General features: G+C 42.5%; 1 long non-coding RNA gene across 2 annotated transcripts in view; it reads left to right on the top strand.

Annotated features, from left to right (window-relative positions):
* LOC307225694 overlaps positions 1-22,240 on the top strand; it is a 34,074-nt gene extending 11,834 nt beyond the window's left edge. Inside the window, exons 2-3 of one of the 2 annotated variants that reach the window (XR_013843135.1) lie at positions 21,024-21,125; positions 21,898-22,240. This is a non-coding gene — a long non-coding RNA (uncharacterized lncRNA). Of the gene's footprint in view, positions 1-21,023; positions 21,137-21,897 lie in introns of both variants that reach the window. The other variant, XR_013843136.1, reaches the window with a different exon arrangement.
* The last annotated feature ends 240 nt before the right edge of the window (positions 22,241-22,480 follow it).

The following is a 22,480-nucleotide window of genomic DNA, read 5'->3' as shown; positions in this document are numbered from 1 at the left end:
AATATGGGCTCAAAAATACTGTCATTTGGTAATAATGACTGAGATGTACATGGTAACTCACCCAGATGGAGCAGCTCTATAGCTGCAGCTCATAAGGTTACCAGATGTCCCCATTTCCCGGGGACAGTCCCCAGATTTACAAACCAGTCCCCTGACAAAATCCATCTATTTAGTAGGAAGTTGAAAAGTGTCCCCGGATTCGCGGGTTGGCGCCATCGCCGAATGGCGGACTCCCTCCGAGCTCCGGAGGGAGCCTGCTGGGCAGGGGTTGGGTCCTGCCGCGCCGGCGACACGGGGACCCTCAAAAACCATGGGCGGTGATGCCCATGGACTTGGTGACTCGGCGGGCACCGTTTGCGCCCCCCCGACCCGCGAAGGAGCCTTTTTAAAGGCTGCGGAGCGGGTGACGGGGGGGGTGTGGTGCTATGAGTCCACTGCTTCCCCTGCCTAGCGAAGCCGCATGCCATTCGACGGAGAGCACCGACTTCTTCTTTTGAAAATTTGGATTAAAAAGAACAACCCGTGAGTAAATTTATCAGACTTAAAAGGAAAAATTTGTTTTACGAATTCGGAGCGAGCGGGGGAGGTGCAAAAAGGAAGTCCGCCCCCCCCCCTGTTGTAGATGATTTAACGCAAGGATTTGACAACTAAGATCGAGAGAAGAATCTGTTTATTTGAAGGGAAATTACAAGTAATTGTGCTGGAGGAGAAGAGTGGTTTGTGAGAACTAAAATGTAACCCCCCGGGAACCGGGAGCGATCCGTTATGAGAGACTGGTGAAGAGATATAGAAATTTTGACAGCTGTCAAAGTAGCTGTCAAAGTGGGAGAATAAAAGAGAACTTTGTTACGATGACTTTGCTGGTTAGATTCGTTACAATTTGGATATAAATTACTGAAAACAAGGGTAACAAGTTAATTTGACTTTTGGGTGTGATCTGGAAGGAAACTAAGTTACCATAATCCCTCTAGAGGGAGTTTTGGGACATTGCAAGAATGGCAGCAAGTGGAAAAATACTCATGGAATTGAACAGGACTTTTTATCTCCTGGGAAAGCTACAAAAACGAAGCATTATTTTGTCTACAGAGGTTTTCTACACTAAAGGAGACAATGGATTTATCTATTGAAGAAAGGAAGGGACTTGATGTAAGTTTGTGTTCTGGATGGAAGAAGAATGATCTTTTCTGAGACTTTCTCTAAGATTGGGCCTTCTGAAATTACAGACTACTAAAAAGACGGCAAAGTGGAATCGAGAGATATTTAGACATGGACGTGGGATCTCCAGGCCGGCAGTAGACAGATGGATGGATTTTGGGGATCGAAACCGGGAAAGGGGGGAGGGAGATTTGGAACCCAAAGGCTGTAATATTATATCTTTTTATTTTCTCTTGTTTTACTTTGTGTGACAAAAAAGGGGAATTCGTGGAAGGGAACTGGGGTCAATCTTAGGGAAGTACAAAAAATATAAAGAGAAATGGTTATACAAGATAAACTAAATTGAATAATGGGCTAATTATAATTATAATAAGGTTTTAAAATTTGGGGTAAGAATTTGTGGAACTAATCTAATGGAAATGGAATACAAGAGGAGGAGGGATGGGGAAGTCCTGGAAAGATGTTAATGAAAGTAAGGTTTTAAATGCAAATTTTATCTTTTTCTTTTTTCTTTTTTTCTTTTTTATTCTGGATTTTTTGGAAATTTTAATAAATATCATTAAAAAAAAAAAAAGTGTCCCCGGATTCATTGAAAAAAATCTGGTAACCTTACCATAAAGGAAATGATCAATGGAGCCATAGTTCCCCACCTGTGGTTTGCTTAAGTACCGTATTTTTCGCTCTGTAAGACACACCAGACCACAAGACGCACCTAGTTTTTGGAGGAGGAAAACAAGGGAAAAAATATTCTGAATCTCAGAAGCCAGAACAGTGAAAGCAGCAATCCCTCTTGCTGTTCTGGCTTCTGGGATAGCTGCGCAGCCTGCATTCGCTCCATAAGACGCACACACATTTCCCCTTACTTTTTAGGAGGGAAAAAGTGAGTCTTATAGAGCAAAAAATATGGTATATGAGGTAGAAAACGTGGCCTTGCTGCACTTGTAGGAACCTTTTTCAGGCAGCTGTAGCATATTGACAATGTGTTGGATTTTGCCATTGGCAAAATAAACCGCTTTGCAAAGCTGGCTTAAAAGACAGCATATAATTTTTTGCAAATAAACCAATGCATAATATTAAAGAGTATTCATTGGTTAAGATCCGAAATGTCTGAGGGAGTTCAGCACATCCTTAAAAAGGTAAAGGGACCCCTGACAGTTAAGTCCAGTCGCAGATGACTCTGGGGTTGCGGCGCTCATCTCACTTTACCAAGGGAGCTGGCGTTTGTCCACAGACAATTTTTCCGGGTCATGTGGCCAGCATGACTAAGCCGCTCCTGGCAAAACCAGAGCAGCGCCTGGAAACTCCATTTACCTTCCCGCCGGAGCGGTACCTATTTACTTACTTGTGCTTTGATGTGCTTTCGAACTGCTAGGTTGGCAGGAGCTGGGACAGAGCAATGGGAGCTCACCTTGTCGTGAGGATTCGAACTGCATCCCCTCAGCACATCCTTATTTTCAGTTTAAATTTGGGGGAAGGGGAATTTGTGTTACAGGTTTGTTGAAGCGTGCATCTATAAAAGAATATAAAAGGATGTCACATAGAGGAGGGAGAAAGGTTGTTTTCTGCTGCTCCAGAGAAGCGGACACGGAGCAATGGTTCCAAGCTACAAGAAAGAAGATTCCACCTAAACATTAGGAAGAACTTCCTGACAGTAAGAGCTGTTTGACAGTGGAATTTGCTGCCAAGGAGTGTGGTGGAGTCTCCTTCTTTGGAGGTCTTTAAGCAGAGGCTTGACAACCATATGTCAGGAGTGCTCTGATGGTGTTTCCTGCTTGGCAGGGGGTTGGACTCGATGGCCCTTGTGGTCTCTTCCAACTCTATGATTCTATGATTCTATGATTCTATGATTCTACCACTTTTGCCCTGTTCAGGTATTGTAAATGAGGTAGAATGAGAACGAGTGTGCCAGCTGTACCCTCACCCCAATTGTGTCCCTGTTGCTCTTGAGTTGGAGCAATCATTTCTGCAGCAGGGAGCGTTCTCTGCCAAGACTTGAGGGTTCTAACTCATGTAACAAGCTCTACAATAAGTAAAGCTTCAGAAGTTCAAACTTGTGGGAGCTTCAACTTGTGACAGGGTGGTGGTGCTGCCAAAGCACACTTGTCCTTGTTCTCCCACATCCTGTGAGGGATTTAGAATGTCTCAACAGGGCTTTGGAGGGCAGCAGGAAGTAGGGAGCGGCATTTGTGAATGTAGATCAAACTACAGAGAGAATGTTAATTTCACCTTGCATCACACTGCAGACCCAATGGGCCACTTCGCACATTCAGCTGTGAGTCATCCAGAGTTGAATGATACATGCATGTGTGACCTGTCCATTGTCCGAGATGAAATATTTTCCAACACCAAAGACCTTTGCTGACTATTCCACTCAGTCAATATCGCAGACTGTATTCTACCATCAATGAGTTTAGCTGCAATTTCTACAAAACATAAGCCTTAGCTTGGGGGGGGGGGACCCTCCCAGACAGTGCTAGAATTACACGGATGCATACTTTCTAATTGCTTAGACCACAGTTATTGTAACACATTGATAATAGCAAGGGGGGAATTTACAACCCTTCTGTAATTGTGTATAAATTATGCCTATTTTAAAGGAAAATAAAGTTAAATGGACTGCGGTGATATGTTGCTAGAAGAGACATTCTTGAGTTTTTCCAATCTGGCTCATGATCTTGGTAGGAAATGGAATGGGTGTGGTTGCCTGCTGGACAATCTTCATCTGGAGTTTGACAAGGTGTTCTCAATGGCTAGATTTTATTTTTTACTATGTGAAGCCTCTATGTGCAATTCACTGCTCTGATTTTTGAGACACTGGATGTTTAAATTGGGATAGCTCAGTTGGTAGAGCATGAGGCTCTTAATCTCATGGTTGTGGGTTTGAGCTCCACGTTAGGCAAGAGATTCCTGTATTACAGGGGGTTGGACTAGATGACCCTCGTGGTCCCTTTCAACTCTACAGTTCTATTATGACCTCAACTTTCCAAGTCTCTGGGTAGGCTTCTCTAAACAAGAATGTTTTTAGCAGGCACTGGAAAGAGTACACTGAAGGCGCCCACTTTATCTCAATAGAGAGGGAGTTCCAAAGTGGAGGTGCGGCCACACTAAGAGATGGAGTTCTTACAAATGTGGAGCAGGCTTTTCATGGCAGTGGTCAAGAGGCATAAAGAAAGCTGGCCACTCATGCAGGGAAAGCACTTGGATGTACAAAAGAAGTCTGAAAAGCATCTCTGTGGTGGGCAGCTAGACTTGCACCAGGATTCACATCTCCCATGCATACCTTTCTAAGTTCTTGAGATGATGAAAGTAGTCTAGCTAAGGTTGGAATTATAATTATTGTAGATAAAGGTAAAGGTAAAGGTACCCCTGCCCGTACGGGCCAGTCTTGACAGACTCTGGGGTTGTGCGCCCATCTCACTTAAGAGGCCAGGGGCCAGCGCTGTCGTCACGTGGCCAGCGTGACATCGCTGCTCTGGCGAGCCAGAGCCGCACACGGAAACGCCGTTTACCTTCCCGCTGGTAAGCGGTCCCTATTTATCTACTTGCACCCGGAGGTGCTTTCGAACTGCTAGGTTGGCAGGCGCTGGGACCGAGCAGCGGGAGCGCACCCCGCCGCAGGGATTCGAACCGCCGACCTTTCGATCTTATTGTAGATATTATTGTAGATAGGCCTACTCTAATAGCATAGTTGATTCTTCATTCAGAAAATACATACTTGTGAAATATAATAAAAGGTATTAGTCACTCAATATCCAACATCGGTATCTCCTCCCCCCAGTGGTTACATGTGTTGTTGATAAAAGCATAAATTCTTTTTTCCTTCTTAGTAATTTGTAATCTACTAAGGGGGTCACAACTCGGGCTTGTAAAACAGCCATTTTCTTTAATGTGATTTTTTAAGTCCGTACTGAGCGAAAGCTTGGCCATGATAAACAATTCCCTTTAAATAATTCAATAGGCTGGATAAACTGGCAAACGATGATGACATGTGTGCATACCTTTGAAATGCTGCAATTCTCTCTATGAAACAAAACAGCTCACTTTTCTGTTGTTGCAGAATAGTTAAAACCTCTCAGTGTGGCCTGTAATTCCTGCAGGGTAACACCAGGCATTGTAGGATTTTCGCAAGTAGCAGGCAAGAGCTTGACAATAACTCGGAGCAAACAGCCGATTTTTCACCTGAGGTGATGCGGGTAGTAAATCAGGGATGAGGAGCCTCCAACCCATGGGGAGCTGGTGTGCACAACCAAAGCACAGCATGGGGCTGTTTTAAAATCCTTTTGCAAATAGTCCCACACTGCTCTTTTAACTTCTGGTTTTTGAAGGGTCAGTGGACAGAGTGGGGCTGTTTGAAAGCCACTCTACCCTACTCTTTGAACCTCCAGGTTTTGAAGGTTTAAAGAGCAGTGCAAAGCTGGTTGCAAAGGAGCTTTCAAACTTTCCGTAGTGATGTCAAATTTGGCCAGAAAAGCTTCCCCCTCTCTGGAGTAAATGAGATGCTAAGCAGCAGAAAGGTATTTTGCTAGCTATCCAGAGATTGGCAGGCTCACCTGTCAATCATCTGATGTCACAATGACATCAAGTGACTCATTTTTACTTGTGTGGTTTGCCATCATGCAGTACAGTTGCTCTGCAAGCCTCAACAATCAGCTGATTGCCAGAGCCTGCAAAGCATCATGTACAGGGCTTTGCAGGTGCCACCAATCAGCTCATGAGTGGTGCCTGCAATCTCCCTTTTGGTCCCATGACATCATCTTTACCTGCCCGATGCCATATATGCGATGTCAGGTTCAGGGTAGGGGGTCATATATGGGTCAAAAATGTCTTGCAAGCCAAATGGGAAGAGTTTGGGCTTCTTATCAGATGAACCACCTAGAACAGTGAGCCGCAGAGAGAGACACGTTGAGGGTAAAGGGACCCCTGATCATCAGGTCCAGTCGTGACTGACTCTGGGGTTGCAGTGCTCATCTCGCTTTACTGGCTGAGGGAGCCAGCATACAGCTTCCAGGTCATGTGACCAGCATGACTAAGCTGCTTCTGGCAAACCAGAGCAGCACACGGAAACACCGTTTACCTTCCCGCCGGAGCGGTACCTATTTATCTACTTGCACTTTGCTGTGCTTTCAAACTGCTAGGTTGGCAGGAGCAGGGACCGAGGAACAGGAGCTCACCCCGTCGCAGGGATTCGAACTGCCGACCTTCTGATCGGTAAGCCCTAGGCTCTGTGGTTTAACCCACAGCACCACCTGTGTCCGGGCTGAGGGTAGATAGCTCTTATTTTTACCCACCCTAAAAGTAATCTTTTGTGGTTTTAACAGTGAATGCCTTCATTGTTAATTCAAGTAGGGGAATGTGTGTGTCTCTATGTGTGTCTAAGGTTGCAATCTTGTGCCCACTTACCTGGGAGCAGATCCTTTTCAGTTTGATGGCACTTGTTTCTAAATAAGACATGCACAGGATTACATGGTCAACCAACAGGTTTGGGAAGCCCTGCTCTGATGATATGAGCTGTCATGTCAGGGTATTTCAATACTTCATAGCATTGGATTACAAAGCAGTACAACCTTTGGCCTTGTTACAGTTTGGGAGACCTTTAATTACTTCACCTATAACACTATCAATTTTATTTATTATGCTTTTGCAATGGATTACCGGTACTTTTTAGCTTGATTTATTGGGATTTGGTTTGCTTTCTTTGGCTGCAGTTCGGCACCCAATTGCTCATGTTAAGTCCTATCAAAATAAATGTGGACCAACAGATGTGGAACTGAGCATTGTGTTGCAGTCTTGAGCACAGGATTTTCTCCTGCACACAGGAGAGTCTCCAATAGACACAGGGGAACTCAGTGCAAGCTCAATTCAGATATGTGCAAACTCAATTCAGATATTTTGAACTTTGCAAATTTCTATATGAAATGACCCAATCAATACCTCTTGGACTAATGTGAGTTTAGATCTTCTTCTCCTTCTTCTCTGGTGATCACTTGTAGCTGAGTAAGATTGTCTTTCATGAACATGGTTTTAACAATGAGTAAGTGACTGTGGAGGCAATTCTGGATCCACATGCTTGCAAAAATTTATCATCTGCCCGAAAATAAATGTTGGAAATGCAAAGAGACTGAAGGTACATTCTTTCACCTTTGGTGGACATGCCCAAAGATTAAGACCTTTTGGGAGATGATCTATAATGAAATGAAAAAGGTATTTAAATATACCTTTCAGAAGAAACCAGAGGCCTTTCTCTTGGGTATGGTCGGCCAATTTGTGTTAAAAGAGGATAGAACTTTCTTTATGTACGTTACAACAGCAGCAAGAATACTTATCGCAAAGTACTGGAAAACACAAGATCTACCCACCCGGGAAGAATGGCAGATGAAGGTGATGGACTACATGGAAATGGCTGAGATGACTGGCAGAATCCAAGACCAAGGAGAAGAGTTGGTGGAAGAAGATTGGAAAAAATTTAAAGTTTATCTTCAGAAATATTGCAAAATTAAGGAATGTTAGAAAGAGGTTGGAATAAAAGTAGGTGGTTTTAGCAGAAAAGATATAAAGGATTAAGTAAAAATGAATTGGTGAAAGAAGAGAATGCAAAATTATAATATATTAAGATAAATTATTAAGATAGGAAAAAATGGGGAAGGATTTGCTGAAATATCTAATTGAACTAGAATACAAAAATGGGAGGTGTGAGGAGGTCAAGGAAGTAAGCGAATGAAAATAAGTAATGTAAAGGTTTGATTTGTTTTTTTGTTTTTTGTTTTTTGGTTTTTTTCTGTTTTTGGATGATGTTTGTTTTATAGGTATTGTTCTCTCCTTTCCTTTTTTATCTTTTGAGATGTTTGTTTGTTTCTATTCGAACTTGGTATGCATGTTCAGGATGCAAATCTGTGTTTCATGTTTTAAATCCAGTTTGACTATAGCACCCATTTTTAAGGATGTTAAAAATATGTAAATACGGTATATTTTTCTTGGACACAGTAAAAAATATAAAACTTAATATGTATGTTAATAAGAGATTTCTGTTGAAATTCCTCTATTTAGAGCCTGACCTCTGCACCCATTTCTAACAGGAGGAGGAAAGATGCAAAATGCATTGTGGAATCTGAATTAAGTCCTCTTGAACATTGTAATTGACTAAGTTAAAAGTAGTCAAGGAGGCCCCTTTTTCTGTTCTGTGCTGTAATAATCTTTGGGAAACAGAGGTGCATTTAAAATCAATGTGGTGAAATGCTGCATTTTCCATTTACAGCTATGATTGAGAAACTGAGTTGATTTGAACTGGGTCTCAGCAGCAATCAAGCAGATAGCTCTTGCTGTTCATTATTGCTAATCTAGATATGATTCAGTCAAGTGACCCATAGTCAGCTTAACTAACCCCCTGAAGCACCAAATGACTTGGGCTGCATCACTTTCCTGTGCGCAATGTGAAATATACACATTCATAATTGAATACAGTTTAGTGTATTTTTGTGCCAAGCAATTAGGTCATGTCGACTGCTTTGCTGCTGGGTTATTAAGCAACCGCAGTTTAATGTGACCTGAGCAACTGGATAGTCCACCTAGAATATCACCTAATGACCAGACCGTTGAGCAGTGCCTAACGCTCCACACGCTGTGTCATGTTAATTATTGTTTTCCTAATATAAAACTGACAGCAATGAAGAGTTATGTCAGCTCAGCGTACATAAGGAAAGTAGTCTGTCCCCATTCTGAGAATATATTGTTGGCAATATGTTAAACATAAAATAAATCAATAGGCTTTTCCTGCCTGGGGGGGATCTATAAAGTACTTCAGGGAGCAGATGTTTCGCTGATAACATTCACAGTGCACTTGAATTTGTGGCCTTAATTAACTAAAGTTATACTGCAGACTTCATTCTGGTGATGACTGATTAAAAGCAGGATGGATGTTCTCTACCTTCTGACTTCCACCTTTGGATATTGTGCCGTTTATGTTACAACTATGGCCGTGGTATTGTCTAAAAGACTTTGCTCAGTTTATTCAGCATAAGCAAGGTCCATCCTTCCAAAGGTATAGAGCAGGGTTTCCCAAACTTGGGTCTTCAGCTGTTTTTGGACTACAAATCCAATCATCCTGAGCTAGCAGGACCAGTGGTCAGGGATGATGGGAACAGCAGTCCAAAAACAACTGGAGACCCAAGTTTGAGAAACCTTGATACAGAACTCTGAAGAGAAGCTGAGCTCTTCCTGTGTGAGAGTGGATTCTCCATAGGTGCACACAGACCACTTGAGCTGGTAAAAAACCCAGAAAGGGGATAATGTAGTGTTGCATCTGAACCAGAGTTCAGGGTTTGTTTTTCCCTAACAAGCCAGAAATACTAGTCAGTCTTAAACCAAGGTTTGTTATAGGCTTGTGAATCCTGACTTGTTTGCAGGAAGCAATTCCTGATCTCAGCTTCAGGACGGTGCCACTGGGTCTATCTGAGAGAGGCACACAAGAATCTAACTGTAGGACAGAGGGAGGACTGTTAAATAAAGCTCTATGGGGAAACCCCTCTGAAACCAAAAGCTATGCATTTGGGAGAGGATGCATGTTGCTTAGAAATTATTGTGGTGAACTGGTTTGTCAATAATGGTCAAGTCCTAGTTGGATGTGTTGGGAGAAGTTTATCTCTTGCAGCTGCAACCCTTTAGGCTCTATTGCCCAACCGTTTTGCCAGCTTAACTCACAGTTGTGGTTTCACGACTAGTGCCAAGGACCCCTCAGATGGTGGTCCTGAGAGATCTCAACATCCATGACAAGGCTGTCTTCTTGGAAGTAGCAAAGGACTTCATGGCTATGAGAATCACGGAATAGCCCTAATATGGGTTGGGAGCCAGAGTCAGGTGTAGGTCAGCAATAAAAAAACCCACTGGTGTCAGTGAAATTAACTCTTTATTCAAAGAAAACAAACCAGGGCAGGCATAGTGATCCCAGCAATTCTTCCCAGTAGGTCTTGCCCCAATGAGGCAGTTGCAAGGACTGAAGGTCCCCATCTTCCTTCATGTCATTTTCACTAATATCTTTATTTTTAAGCACACTCTGCCGTACTATATTCATTTTTTGTACACATTGCTTTGCTGCGGAACTAGATTGCGAAATTCAGATATGACCAGAGGTTATTTGGTTTGTATATTGTTTCAGAAAGTGTGAATTTGATAGATTTGGCTTAAAATAAGTACTGAATTTAATTTCTTCTCCAGCCTCCTCAGAAGTAAGTCCCACTATGTTTAGGGAGGCTTATTCTGTAGTATGTGTGGTCAGGGAGTGCAGTCCTAGTTAACTAAATGTTTTGTGTAAAATTTAAGATAATGGAACCCGTTTATAGTGGCCTGATGTGCAGATGAAAATTTGTTGAGGGAAAAAGGTCTTGTGGAAACTTAATAATTAGCACTTGCTAACAGCTGCCTTTGTGGAAACCATATTTGTTGAATCACAGAGCAGCTGCTCCGAATAGAGTTAATTTAATAATTAAGACATATAAGTTGTGAACTTTTTCTTCAGTCATCTCCTACTAGTCCAGGAAGTTAAAGAGTGTTGTCTTTGGCTGTGAGGAGTGCAACGCAATATCATTCTGGATCGCTCTGGGAAACAGATTAATTTTATTCCAAAGCATTTTGGGAAGGGGTGGGGGTTCTGGGTCTCTAGTCTTCCTTCAGATTCTCTTACTCATTCTTAAAAAGATCATTTACCAGGGTTGCTAAAACAGTATGATTTCACACTTTCACGCTTACATACCCTGCAACTGCCCCATTTTGACTGGGACATTCCAGATTGACAGAATCCATTCCAGGCTTCTGATTGGATCCCAGAATGTCCCAGACACTGCCAATAGAACAAAGACTCCCCCCTCCTTGCCTCTGGTCAATGTGATGGTGTCCAGGCATGCCGCTCCACCTTCCACTTCCCCTCTCTATGGTTGCTCTGGAGGTCTGTGGGCAGGTGCTCAGTGGCGGCAGGTAGGCAAGGCAAATGGCAAATGGCAATAGCAGCTACGAGGGGGATAGTGGAGAACGTAATCTGGAGGGGGGGCGCAGCAAGCAAATATTGGAGCCAGAATGTGGAGGGAAGGAAGTGGGAAGGGTGACCGTCTTCCAGGGGTTAGTGCAGCTGGGAGGAGGGTGGGTGGCCAGAGCATTCACTAGAGAGGGGTGTGGGGGAGGCAAAGAGTGGAGGAATGGGGGAGGTAGACTGGGCTGGACTTGGCACAGGGGACTTGGCACAGGGGGGGCGAGCAGTCCTGCAAAGGTGGGTGCAGAGGGGAAGGGAAAACATGGGCTGGGGGGTGATGGTCTGGATTGGGTAGGGTGCAGGTATTGGGGGGGGGAGCCTTCTTCCGCCTGCCTTGCCCCACCCCCCAGCCCTGGGGCTCCTCATAAATAAATAAAATTATTATTATTATTATTATTATTATTATTATTATCTGTATTGATTTTATAATTTATTTTAATTAATTGATTGTGATTTTATTGTTGTTAGCCACTCTGAGCCCAGCTCCAGCTAGGGATGGCAGGATAAAAATAAATTATTTATTATTATTATTATTATTATTATTATTATTATTATTATTATTATGGAAGCTGTGCCTGGAGGAAGAACTGTGAGGGGAGGGGCTCCATCAGGCAAGGCCTTCTTCCACCTGCCTTGCCCCACCCTCTAGTCTCTGCTTCTCAATTTGTATTGTATTATTTTATGTACTGTAACTTGCCGTTGTTTTATTGATTATAGTTTAGAAATTATTTATTGTAACTTGGGTGGATTTCTGTTTAACTTTTATATGTTGATATTATTATTATATACTATAATAATTGTTGAATGTTACTTTTTGATGTAGGTTGCTTATTTTAAAGTTTTATTATCACATTTTTTGTATTGCATTAGATTGTTATAAGATGTACATTTTTTGTTTCTTCAGCTTGTAAACCGCCTTGAGTATTGTAAGATAGAAAGACGGTATACAAATAAAAAAATGATGATGATGATGATGATGATCTGCCACTTCAAGGTAAAATTTGATATATTGAAATTGGTGAGTAGTGGCAATTTTATCACTTGGGCTGTTGGAGGGTATGCACTTAACTTACTGGAGAAAGAAGTGGTCTCAAGTTTTTAAATATTATGAATGTCCCTTCTATCCAGCAGTGTCTGGTGTCCATTGGGAAAGGGAGGGAGACCAACCATAGATGGGGAGAGAGCCAGTAACAGACAGAGCCACTTCCGGGTTGGTTGCAAGTAATAAAGAAAGATGGATGGGACTGGATGAGGGCAGGCTGAGGTTGGTGGGGCAGTGCCCTGTGAGCCCTACTGGTGCGGCCGCTACTGCTTAGATTCCTTCCTTCTGCATTCTCTGGTGACACTTTTGTCCTCTTACCTCTGTGGAGAACTTTGCAGACAAAACAATTATACATATCTATACAGAGGTAGTTTCAGTGAGTTGTTAAGAGCGGTAGACTTGTAATCTGGTGAACCGGGTTCGCGTCTCCGCTCCTCCACATGCAGCTGCTGGGTGACCTTGGGCTAATCACACTTCTCTGAAGTCTCTCAGCCCCACTCACCTCACAGAGTGCTTGTTGTGGGGGAGGAAGGGAAAGGAGAATGTTAGCCGCTTTGAGACTCCTTAGGGTAGTGATAAAGTGGGATATCAAATCCAAATCCTAGATAAGTGGGAATAGGACAGCTGCCTTTAACTCACACCACTCAAATGGTCAGCGCTTTGTATCCTTACACTAGGGACTCAGCTATGCAGCTGCAAATGAAATGTTTTAAGTGTGTTGTAAAGTGCAATATACAAATGTGACACTAGATGGCGACAGTGAGCTACGGCAAATTCAATAGCTTTTTCAAAACATTTTTTTAAAAGCATTTTCTCAGCGTTTTTTTATATGTGTGTAGATTCCACCTAGGTTTCCACGCCCTTCCACAAAGAGCACACACTTTACTAGTAAACCTTCCATGGTGACTATGTCCAGGCCAGAAGGATGGGACAGCTCCTACCATACTTTGGGCATGTCACCTAGAATTCCATGTCTGAATAACATAATTAGTAACACTTCCTGTTTTATTGAATCAGACCACTGAGCATGCACAGTTCTCATTGGGCTGCTTTTTTATTTTATTTTGCAGGAGGTGGAATTGCCATCTTAGGTGGTGGTGGTTTTTAGAAAAGAATAGTTCTTTGTACTTCTGAAAACCTCAGAGTTCATCCAAGCATGCATCCAAACAGAGTTTATCCCAGTGGCCTTGTTTTGGTTCCATTTCTGTTGATACCCTTCAGCTATTTGAGGATGTGGGTAGCCATTCTATCCCCAGGTCTTAAGATCTATGTTGATTTTTAAAAAGCATATCCTGTAAGGTACTACATGAACACTGCCCTCCTTCAAGGGCTGTGGCTTTTAAAAGGCCAAATACAATAAACAGAAATGTTTCAAACCTGGGGCCTTTTGGAATCATCACTGAAATTATGCCCCCATCATATTTCATGCTTAGCTTGACATTACATCAATTCCTTTTATGAGTGATGATACTGTTGTGACATGATGGGTGGCCTTCCTGCGGGGGAAATAGTTGCCATGCTGCATCCATCCCTACATTTACATTTTGGTAGATGTGTTCGACAAGGAACAAGGTGCTGTGAACCTGGTTTTCCTAGGCTGAACTCTTCATCATCTTGTTGATGTTTTTCCACTGCAGTTAATTTAATCAAGGCTCATAAATCCTTAGTTCCAGATATATATAAGGCAGAATATATATATATGTGTGTGTGTGTGTGTGTGTGTGTGTGTGTGTATTCTACCTTTCCCCTTGCTCCTCACATTTCAGACAGACCAGCTATTTGAAAAATAGCTGCACTATGAATCGAGAATCCAAGACAGACTCATGTCACAGCAGCAGTACAAGTGGCTGACATATGAGCTGTCGCCCTTTATCTTAGGTGGCAAAGCTCTTTTTGACATGCATTTGACATTCCTTTACTCGGGTACAAATCCCTATTGCAGGAGGAATGAATTGCACTTATGCTAATGAATCATGTGATTTTAGCGGTGAAGAAGTACTATAATCAAAATCAGTGAAAGGCTTGTTCATCTGCTTATGTAGTTTCTTATGTAGCAAATTATAATCAAAGACTAGTATCAGATTTTCCTGTTTACATGTTCTGGATATTTCCCTGCCCCCCATGTCTTCCCTCCCTCCCTGCTTATCTGTTACTGTTGCAGCACCCTATTCCCACCCACCCCCCAATATAAAATTCTTTTGTCTCTCTTATATGTCAATCTCAGCCCATCAGGGATGGGATGATGTCACATTTCTGTGTACCAAATCAGGCAATATAAGGATGTCAATGAGGACAATTTAAGCCCAGCAAGAAAGAAAAAGCAAGAGAGAGAGAAATAAATCCATGGTTAAACTTTTCACTGGCATTACTGAACATTATCAAAATGTGGGCCACTTCCAAAAATCCCAAAGAATACAGTGGTAACTCGGGTTAAGTACTTAATTCGTTCCAGAGGTCCGTTCTTAACCTGAAACTGTTCTTAACCTGAAGCAACACTTTAGCTAATGGGGCCTCCTGCTGCTGCCACGCCGCCAGAGCACGATTTCTGTTCTCATCCTGAAGCAAAGTTCTTAACCTGAAGCACTATTTCTGGGTTAGCGGAGTCTGTAACCTGAAGCATATGGAACCTGAGGTACCACTGTACTCAGTGTTTTTGCTTAATTTTAGCAGACTATTTATAGAACCTTGGCTATCACCTTCTCTGCACACAAAATCCATGTGTATTCCCATATTTCAAACTTCGTTTTCAGTAAGACACCATTATAGCAAGACTTCTCTTGAAGTAATTTTTAAAATAATTGGGCATTCAGTGGATTGGCCAGCTGGGTGAAGCAATACAAACAACAAACCTGTTCAGGACAATAAGGATTATGTGAAGGAAATGGTCAATGTTGGCTTTATCAATATGGAATTATGACATAGCCAAACACATTTCCTTGCAGTCTGGAGATGCATAGGAATCTGTCTTAGGTCTCCACTCAGACTGGCATGGCATGTTGCCACATGATGCATTTACAGTATTTATTACTTGCTTACTTTATATACCACTTGATTGTAAAAATAACTTCAAAACAGTTAACGAAAAGAATAAAACAAGGAAATTAGCAGTAAAAAAACAATTTAAAGCATTCAAAAAATAATTAAGATCAACAGTAGGCTAAAACCCAGATTAAAACACATGTCAAAATTCTACATATCTGCGTAGGCTTGCCTAAACAAAAATATTTTTAGCAGGTGTCAGTTATTTCAGTTCCAAAGTGTTGGTGCTATCACATCAAAAGATCAGTTTCTTACCAATGCAGAACAAGTTTCATGTGGCAGCTACAAGACTGCCAGTTGCACAGACTCAAGCAGTTGAATGGGCATATATGGTTTAAGGAGGTCTTGCAGGTAAACTGGTCCCATATGGACACTAAAATATAGCACCCTTCTGTGGGCCTTCAGTTGAGTTTTTGGCTCCATGGCCAATGGTCAGGGAGGATGGGAATTGTAGCCCAACAACATGAGGAGGTCTTTAGGATCCCAACCCCAGATTTCAGTTGATATCCAATAAAGCCATACTCTGGAAAAGCACATTCCAGTTCATAGATTCCAATTGTCTACTCTACGTATGCCTAACGCTGAATATCTCCCACCGAGTTTATGCTGCTTCTGGATGGATTATATAATATACAAATAAAAAATATGGACAAAATTCTGAATCTGGATGGATAAACATAGCTTTAATAGTACCAATAAAGTGAGAACCCATTAGCAAATCCACGATGGCCTGTTTCTTATCTTACTGTGTTAATTATAGCATTTCAGGTTTTATTGTTAAACTATTAATGCTGATATTTTTGGCTCTTTTGTTACATGCCAGAGCTACTTACCACATTCTGGGCAATACTGACGTGCTCTCTCAGTGAAAGGTTTCATTTTTAGTTTAGCTGTCTTCTTTTATGGATGTGCTGCTATGTTTCAGCTGGGTTTTCTAACCACGCTAATTGCAACCAATCTCGGCACATTAATACCTGTCCCTATTGTATATACCATGTATAGCTCTTGTCAGCTGCTTTAATTGCTAATTTGCACACATATTCCCCGAAAGACCCCACAGGTAGGGGAAATGAGAGCCTACCAAAAGTCTGGCAGATTTTACTGATCTTTTGAAGCCATATAAAGATTCCATTCACAGTTCCTTGATAATATGATTTAAAATGTATTGGCAATAAAACAGGTTATCCTAATTCATTGAAGCAGAGGGGATTAAAAGAGTACATTTCTGGCCCCTGCACTTCAAGGAAAGGTTCCCCTGACGTAATTATATTTTCTGGGAGTACCATGGTGTTATATTTCTCGTCCCCTTTACTTTCCCCATCAAAAACTTTCCTTGCCTTTATTTATACCAAGCTTTTAAAGTACCATTTATTTATTTATTTTAGTACAAACTGAATTATCTACTGTGCCCTAGACTTCTATATTGACAAGCTTTTGGGGCCTGTGGGCATGTTTGGAATTTTCAGAAAGTGCTCTGGGGGCCAGTCACAAAATGTCTGCCACGGGGGTCACAACTAAAGCAGAAGAAAAAGAAAGGACTGCAAAATGGAGCAGGCTTTCCCTGTTAAGTATAATTTTTTAATTCACACTGAAATGAAAAATGCCTCTATGGGTTGAACACTGGAATAGTCCAGTGGAGTATAGTAAGCTAGAAGCAGCTCTCTCACTGAGTTAATGATTAATGTTCTCTGCTCTTTACACATGAGTGTTTAACCTTTGACCATGTGATTAAGGTATTCAATCGCAAATCTCCATCTTGAAGGGAGTTGCCTCCTTAGTCTTTCTCTGGATGGAGGCTCATCTGCAAGACTTTGGAAAACATTGGTATTATAAGTGTCTTTAAAAGAAGAATAAGTTAGGACAAACAGGACCGGGAACAAAAGGTTGAAGTGTGAAGTGCTACAGTTCAGGATTCTGGCCACTCCATTCCTTTCCTACTTTCCTCGGGTTTTCTGTTGCCCGCTCCCTTGCATTCCATGCTCCCTGAGCATGCTCGTTCCACTTTGGGCTGTGTTTGTCTTCTCTCTAAGTTTTTATTTATTGTAATTCCATAAATCAGGGTTTCCCTACCACCCAAGCCTGACCTCTTTCTAGAAAAAGAGGTGCCGGAACTCACAGTGAACACCCCACTTGTTCTCTTGTAATGGCAATGGTGCCTACCTGAAAGGGGCCGGAACTGAGTTCTGGTGAGTTCTGGCTGAAAAAAAGCCCTGCTCTTGTGCATGGGTGGAGTCATTTTGCCTACATAAGGACCAGCATATGGAGAATTGGGTCCACTATTAGTCTATAATGATAGGATAGGTATGATCAGAGTGAAACAGGTTACTATGGATTTCTCCTTACCATTACCTGTGTGCCAGAGATCAGCAGCACAGACTGAAGGCAATACAAAACTCTATACATTTGTTAAACTTTGCAATATTTACCTTATAGTTTGATTCCATGGTTTCCTTTCACCATTAAATGTGCTCACTTATGTCCGCCATATTAACAGATCCACATCTATTTACATTTCTGATCTTGGCCCTGTTTATTTCACACACAACTTCATAATTATTTTATTTTTTTCCCAACTTCTTATATTTAAGCTATATAGAGTTTCTATTCTTTAAAAAAACTTTTTGTGCAAAAATAATGAAAACAATTAAAGTTAGAAGTTTCTACCTCAGGTTTAGCATCTTGCTAAATGTATGCAGCTCTGTGACATGTTTTGCCTTGGCTACCTTGATTACAATTGCCTCTTTATTCTCTGAGTTTGGATGGAACCCTCCAAGTTGGCTGGCTCCGCAGCTTGAATTAGGGGAGCAAGCTTGCAACCATATTGGGCTTTCTTCCTTTTTTCAAAAGCCATTCCCCAGGGAGTTTTCTGCTTTACTTGAGGAAGCAATCAGTACAGCGAGCCCAGTGAGCAAAGAGAGCTGTAAAAAGCCTTGTGATTATATTTTACTAAATTTAGGGGACCCATGGGAAATTCTGATCTTGATGGAAGAACTAGGGTTTTGTTGAGGTTGCAGCAAAGGCAAATCTAATTTACCAGGCCCAATTCCAAATCTTAAACTATGAATGCTGCTATTTTGGATGTCTACTTACCAAAGAGTGGCTTCGAAATTCCTCCGTGCCTTTGCTAAAATCCAAACCCAAAGAAACATAATCTATTGTAGGAGACAGAAACTATCCTGTCATCACTGTTGCTAAATGGAAAATTTATGCCAATGTGATTTCTACTACAGATGGGTAAATATGTCAGCTTTGGTTTTTCACATCTGCTCACAACACATTTTTGCAAAGCAATTTCCCATAATAAATAGTCCTTTTACATGTTACTTTCACTATACACTAGTGTATAGTGTATACAGCGGGTGGCGCTGTGATCTAAACCACTGAGCCTAGGGCTTGCCGATCAGAAGGTCAGTGGTTTGAATCCCCGCGATGGGGTGAGCTCCTGTTGTTCTGTCCCAGCTCCTGCCAACCTAGCTGTTCGAAAGCACGTCTCAAAGTGCAAGTAGATAAATAGGTACCACTCCAGTGGGAAGGTAAACAGCGTTTCTGTGCACTGCTCTGGTTTCACCAGAAGCAGCTTTGTCATGCTGGTCACATGACCTGGAAAAACTGTCTGTGGACAAACGTCGGCTCCCTCGGCCAGTAAAGCAAGATGAGCACCGTGACCCCAGAGTCGTTCGCGACTGGACTTAACTGTCAGGGGTCCTTTACCTTCATACATTCTTAGGCATCCTTTCCATTGCAAAGTTCAGCAAAGTGTGAATTTCAATGGCTAGCTGTGTTTTTGTTCATGTACTGAAATGTGAATTAGGCGGGTTTGCCTTTAAGTGGAATTTCTCCTCCATCCTACAAAAGGAGTCTGAGTTTCATGGAAATCCCTCCAGGTCATAAAAAGTCAATTAACATTGATAGAATGATTGGATCCAACAGCTGAATGACAAATACTTAAGAAAAGTATAGTTGGTTGATTTGAAACTACATCTTCAGGCCATGCTGGGGGTGAACATAGGCAATTGTTTTTGAAGTGGTAACTTACCACTTACTAAGCTGACTGAACTGTATTGTCATGCCAAGTGCTGGTGGTAGGATTGCCACTCCCTTGGTTCCTCAGGTTTTTGATCGCATGTAAATTGTTAAAGAGTATTTAAACTTGATTGGAATCATGAGATATGGACATCAAAGGAAGTCCTGAATAAGGCAACAGAATGCAGAGAATGGGTGGAGGGGGGAAATCAAACCTGAATGAAAGAGAACCAATTCACCCCATTCAAGTTATATGAGTTGCATCAACTCAAGGGTATGTTTGCATGCTTGACGGATGCGAAACTCAATGCCAGTGCCACTGTGCAACTATTGTCTCCAAATGTCTGTAGGGTCGTTTGCTTCAATACCATGGAAATCAAATACTCTGGAGAAGTCAGATAGGAAGGCAGGAGGAGAGAGGCTCCCTCAGATTTCCTTCCAAGGAGACAATTAGCCTTTCCCAAGTCACTCACCGTTTTGTTTTGTTGACGAAGTATGAGAAGCCTTTATAGACATTCTGAATGATTACAGGGAAGGCATGGGGAGGGGAGGAGGAGGAGGAGGAGACCATGGCAGCTGGCCAAGATAAATTCATTAAATTGGAAAGAGCCCTCCAGACCCATTCAGCTGTGCACATTCCCTTAGAACAGGGATAGGGAAGCTGTGGTTCTCTGCAGATGATGCTGGACTGAAGCTTCCTTCATGGCTGTCCATGAGTCCTGCTGGCTGGGGCTGATGGGTGCCCAACAGCATTTGGGGGTGGAAAGAGCTGAAATTATTTATGTAATTTCAGTTTCCTTCTCATTGGAAAACAATGATTACCCATTTGTCATCTAAAGTTTTAGTTGCTGGTTTTCATACAAGCCCTGCACACAACATGTTGCTTAGAGAGAGCTGTGCAGGTAGTTCCAAGGGAGCATTTGAAAAGGTACCAGGAGGGTTTGCAGTCCCACAGGGCCACAAAACCCCCAGAGAACACACATGGGTTGTACACTCCCTGAGCAGGAAGCTTCTCAGATGAAGTGAGCAAAAATATAGCTAGGTAAAAGGTAAAGGTACCCCTGCCCGTACGGGCCAGTCTTGACAGACTCTGGGGTTGTGCGCCCATCTCACTTAAGAGGCCAGGGGCCAGCGCTGTCCGGAGACACTTCCGGGTCACGTGGCCAGCGTGACATCGCTGCTCTGGCGAGCCAGAGCCGCACACGGAAACGCCGTTTACCTTCCCGCTGGTAAGCGGTCCCTATTTATCTACTTGCACCCGGAGGTGCTTTCGAACTGCTAGGTTGGCAGGCGCTGGGACCGAGCAGCGGGAGCGCACCCCGCCGCAGGGATTCGAACCGCCAACCTTTCGATCGGCAAGTCCTAGGCGCTGAGGCTTTAACCCACAGCACCACCTGCGTCCTAAAAAAATATAGCTAGGTTTCTTCATTTCCTGGTAATCCCCCCTATGTAATTGTTGGGATAACTGGTGCATAAGCCAGGGCTGTAACCAGTCCTAGTCCTGTATATGGAGAAAGACTGGCATGCAAAGCCTGTGATGAGGACCATGCTCAAGATGAAAGTTCAAATAACACAGGATAGCCTATGAGCTACCTATTGGCTTGCTCCTCCTTTCTCAAATATTTACATCTTTGTAGATTGCATGAAAATGATCGTTCTACCCTCCCGTTAATCACCTTTGAAAGCAAATTTCAGAGTATCTGCTTACCATATCCAGTTGATTATAAGATAAACTGTTTTGTTTTTCAGGTTTTGTTCCTAATGAATGTTTATGGCCAGCCCAATGTTCAAAGCAGAGGTACTTCCTGAAGCCATTTACAGGAAATGACACTGGAGTCAGCACAACTACTTGTAAGGATGCCGTTTCATATTTGGATGCCTGTGTTCCTCATACCAGGCAGATGGGCAGACTGATCCTATGCATGTTCATCTGTTTGGGGTGCAAATTCTTCACAAGATGCAAGCCCTCAGTTGTAATTTGGCTTAAATCTGTTCAAAGTCGATGGGCATCAGGCAGCCTGGGAATAAGATTTCAGCCATTGTTATTAATCTATGCAGAATAACAGCTGGATGCAGTCAATATGTAGTGACAGAACATCTATTAATACAAGTTTATCTTTTCGCAAGGTTCAAAGAGATGGGTGTGTCCCCCCAAGTCCAACAGGAAATAAATCTCCTTAAATCATTATTAATTTGGAGGGAAATCCAAGACTAAGATGACTGTAAATTATTGGCCAGGATTCTTGGTCCTGTCACAGCAGAGGCCTAGAAGCATGCACTCTCTGAATGCCCTCTTTGGCATTCTCCTTTTCCTCCTTTTCCTAGCTCACCAAGGTGAGGGGTGGAGGGTTCCCAGGAGCCTCTGAGCTGGGGTATTAGGCTTCGGACCGTATATACTGCTATGAACATACACAGAGTCTAGGATCGCCGTATGCCCTACTTGACGTAGGCTGCTAGAAAATATTCTCCTTTTTGAAGGGCTGCCCAGTCAAAGTCTGGTTTAAGATAAACAAAGATAAGAAGAAAGAACAGGGACAATGAAGTTGCTCTTCAGCTGTGAGTGGGCTGATTGTGCCCAATCTCCTGCACTGTTTAAATGTGTATTCTATTTCTATTTCTATAGCTGAAAGACAGAGTCTTCTCCCTGAAGTGTCTCCACCCCCATTGTTCAGGCCAGATACTGAGATCCAGCTCTGAGGGCCTTCTGGCGGTTCCCTCACTGTGAAAAGTGAAGTTACTCTTCTTGGCAGTGGTGCACTCCCTGTGGAACGTCCTCCCATCAAATGTCAAGGAGATAAAAAAACTTTACAACTTTTAGAAGACATCTGAAGGCAGCCTGTATTGGGAGGTTTTTAATGTTTGCTTTTTAATGTTTTTGTATGTGCTGGAATTCACTCAGAGTGGCTGGGGCAACCCTGCCTGATGGGCGGGGTTAAATAATAAAATTATTATCATTATCATTAAAATGATAGTCATTATTTATTTATTTTCATCTCTACATATAACTTAACACATGCTAATTTTATGCAAACCAGCACCCCCTTTCTGTTGATGCACTTCCACTTCTGTGTTACATAAGGTAAAGGTAAAGGGACCCCTGACCATTAGGTCCAGTCGTGGACAACTCTGGGTTTGCACTCTCATCTCGCTTTATAGGCTGAGGCAGCCGGCATTTGTCTGCAGACAGCTTTCTGGGTCATGCGGCC

This window comes from Podarcis cretensis (genome assembly GCF_951804945.1).
Source record: "Podarcis cretensis genome assembly, chromosome: 10".
Taxonomy (NCBI): Eukaryota; Metazoa; Chordata; class Lepidosauria; order Squamata; family Lacertidae; genus Podarcis; species Podarcis cretensis.
The sequence above is the reverse complement of the archived record's forward strand: the minus strand, read 5'-3'. Positions and strand labels throughout refer to the sequence as shown.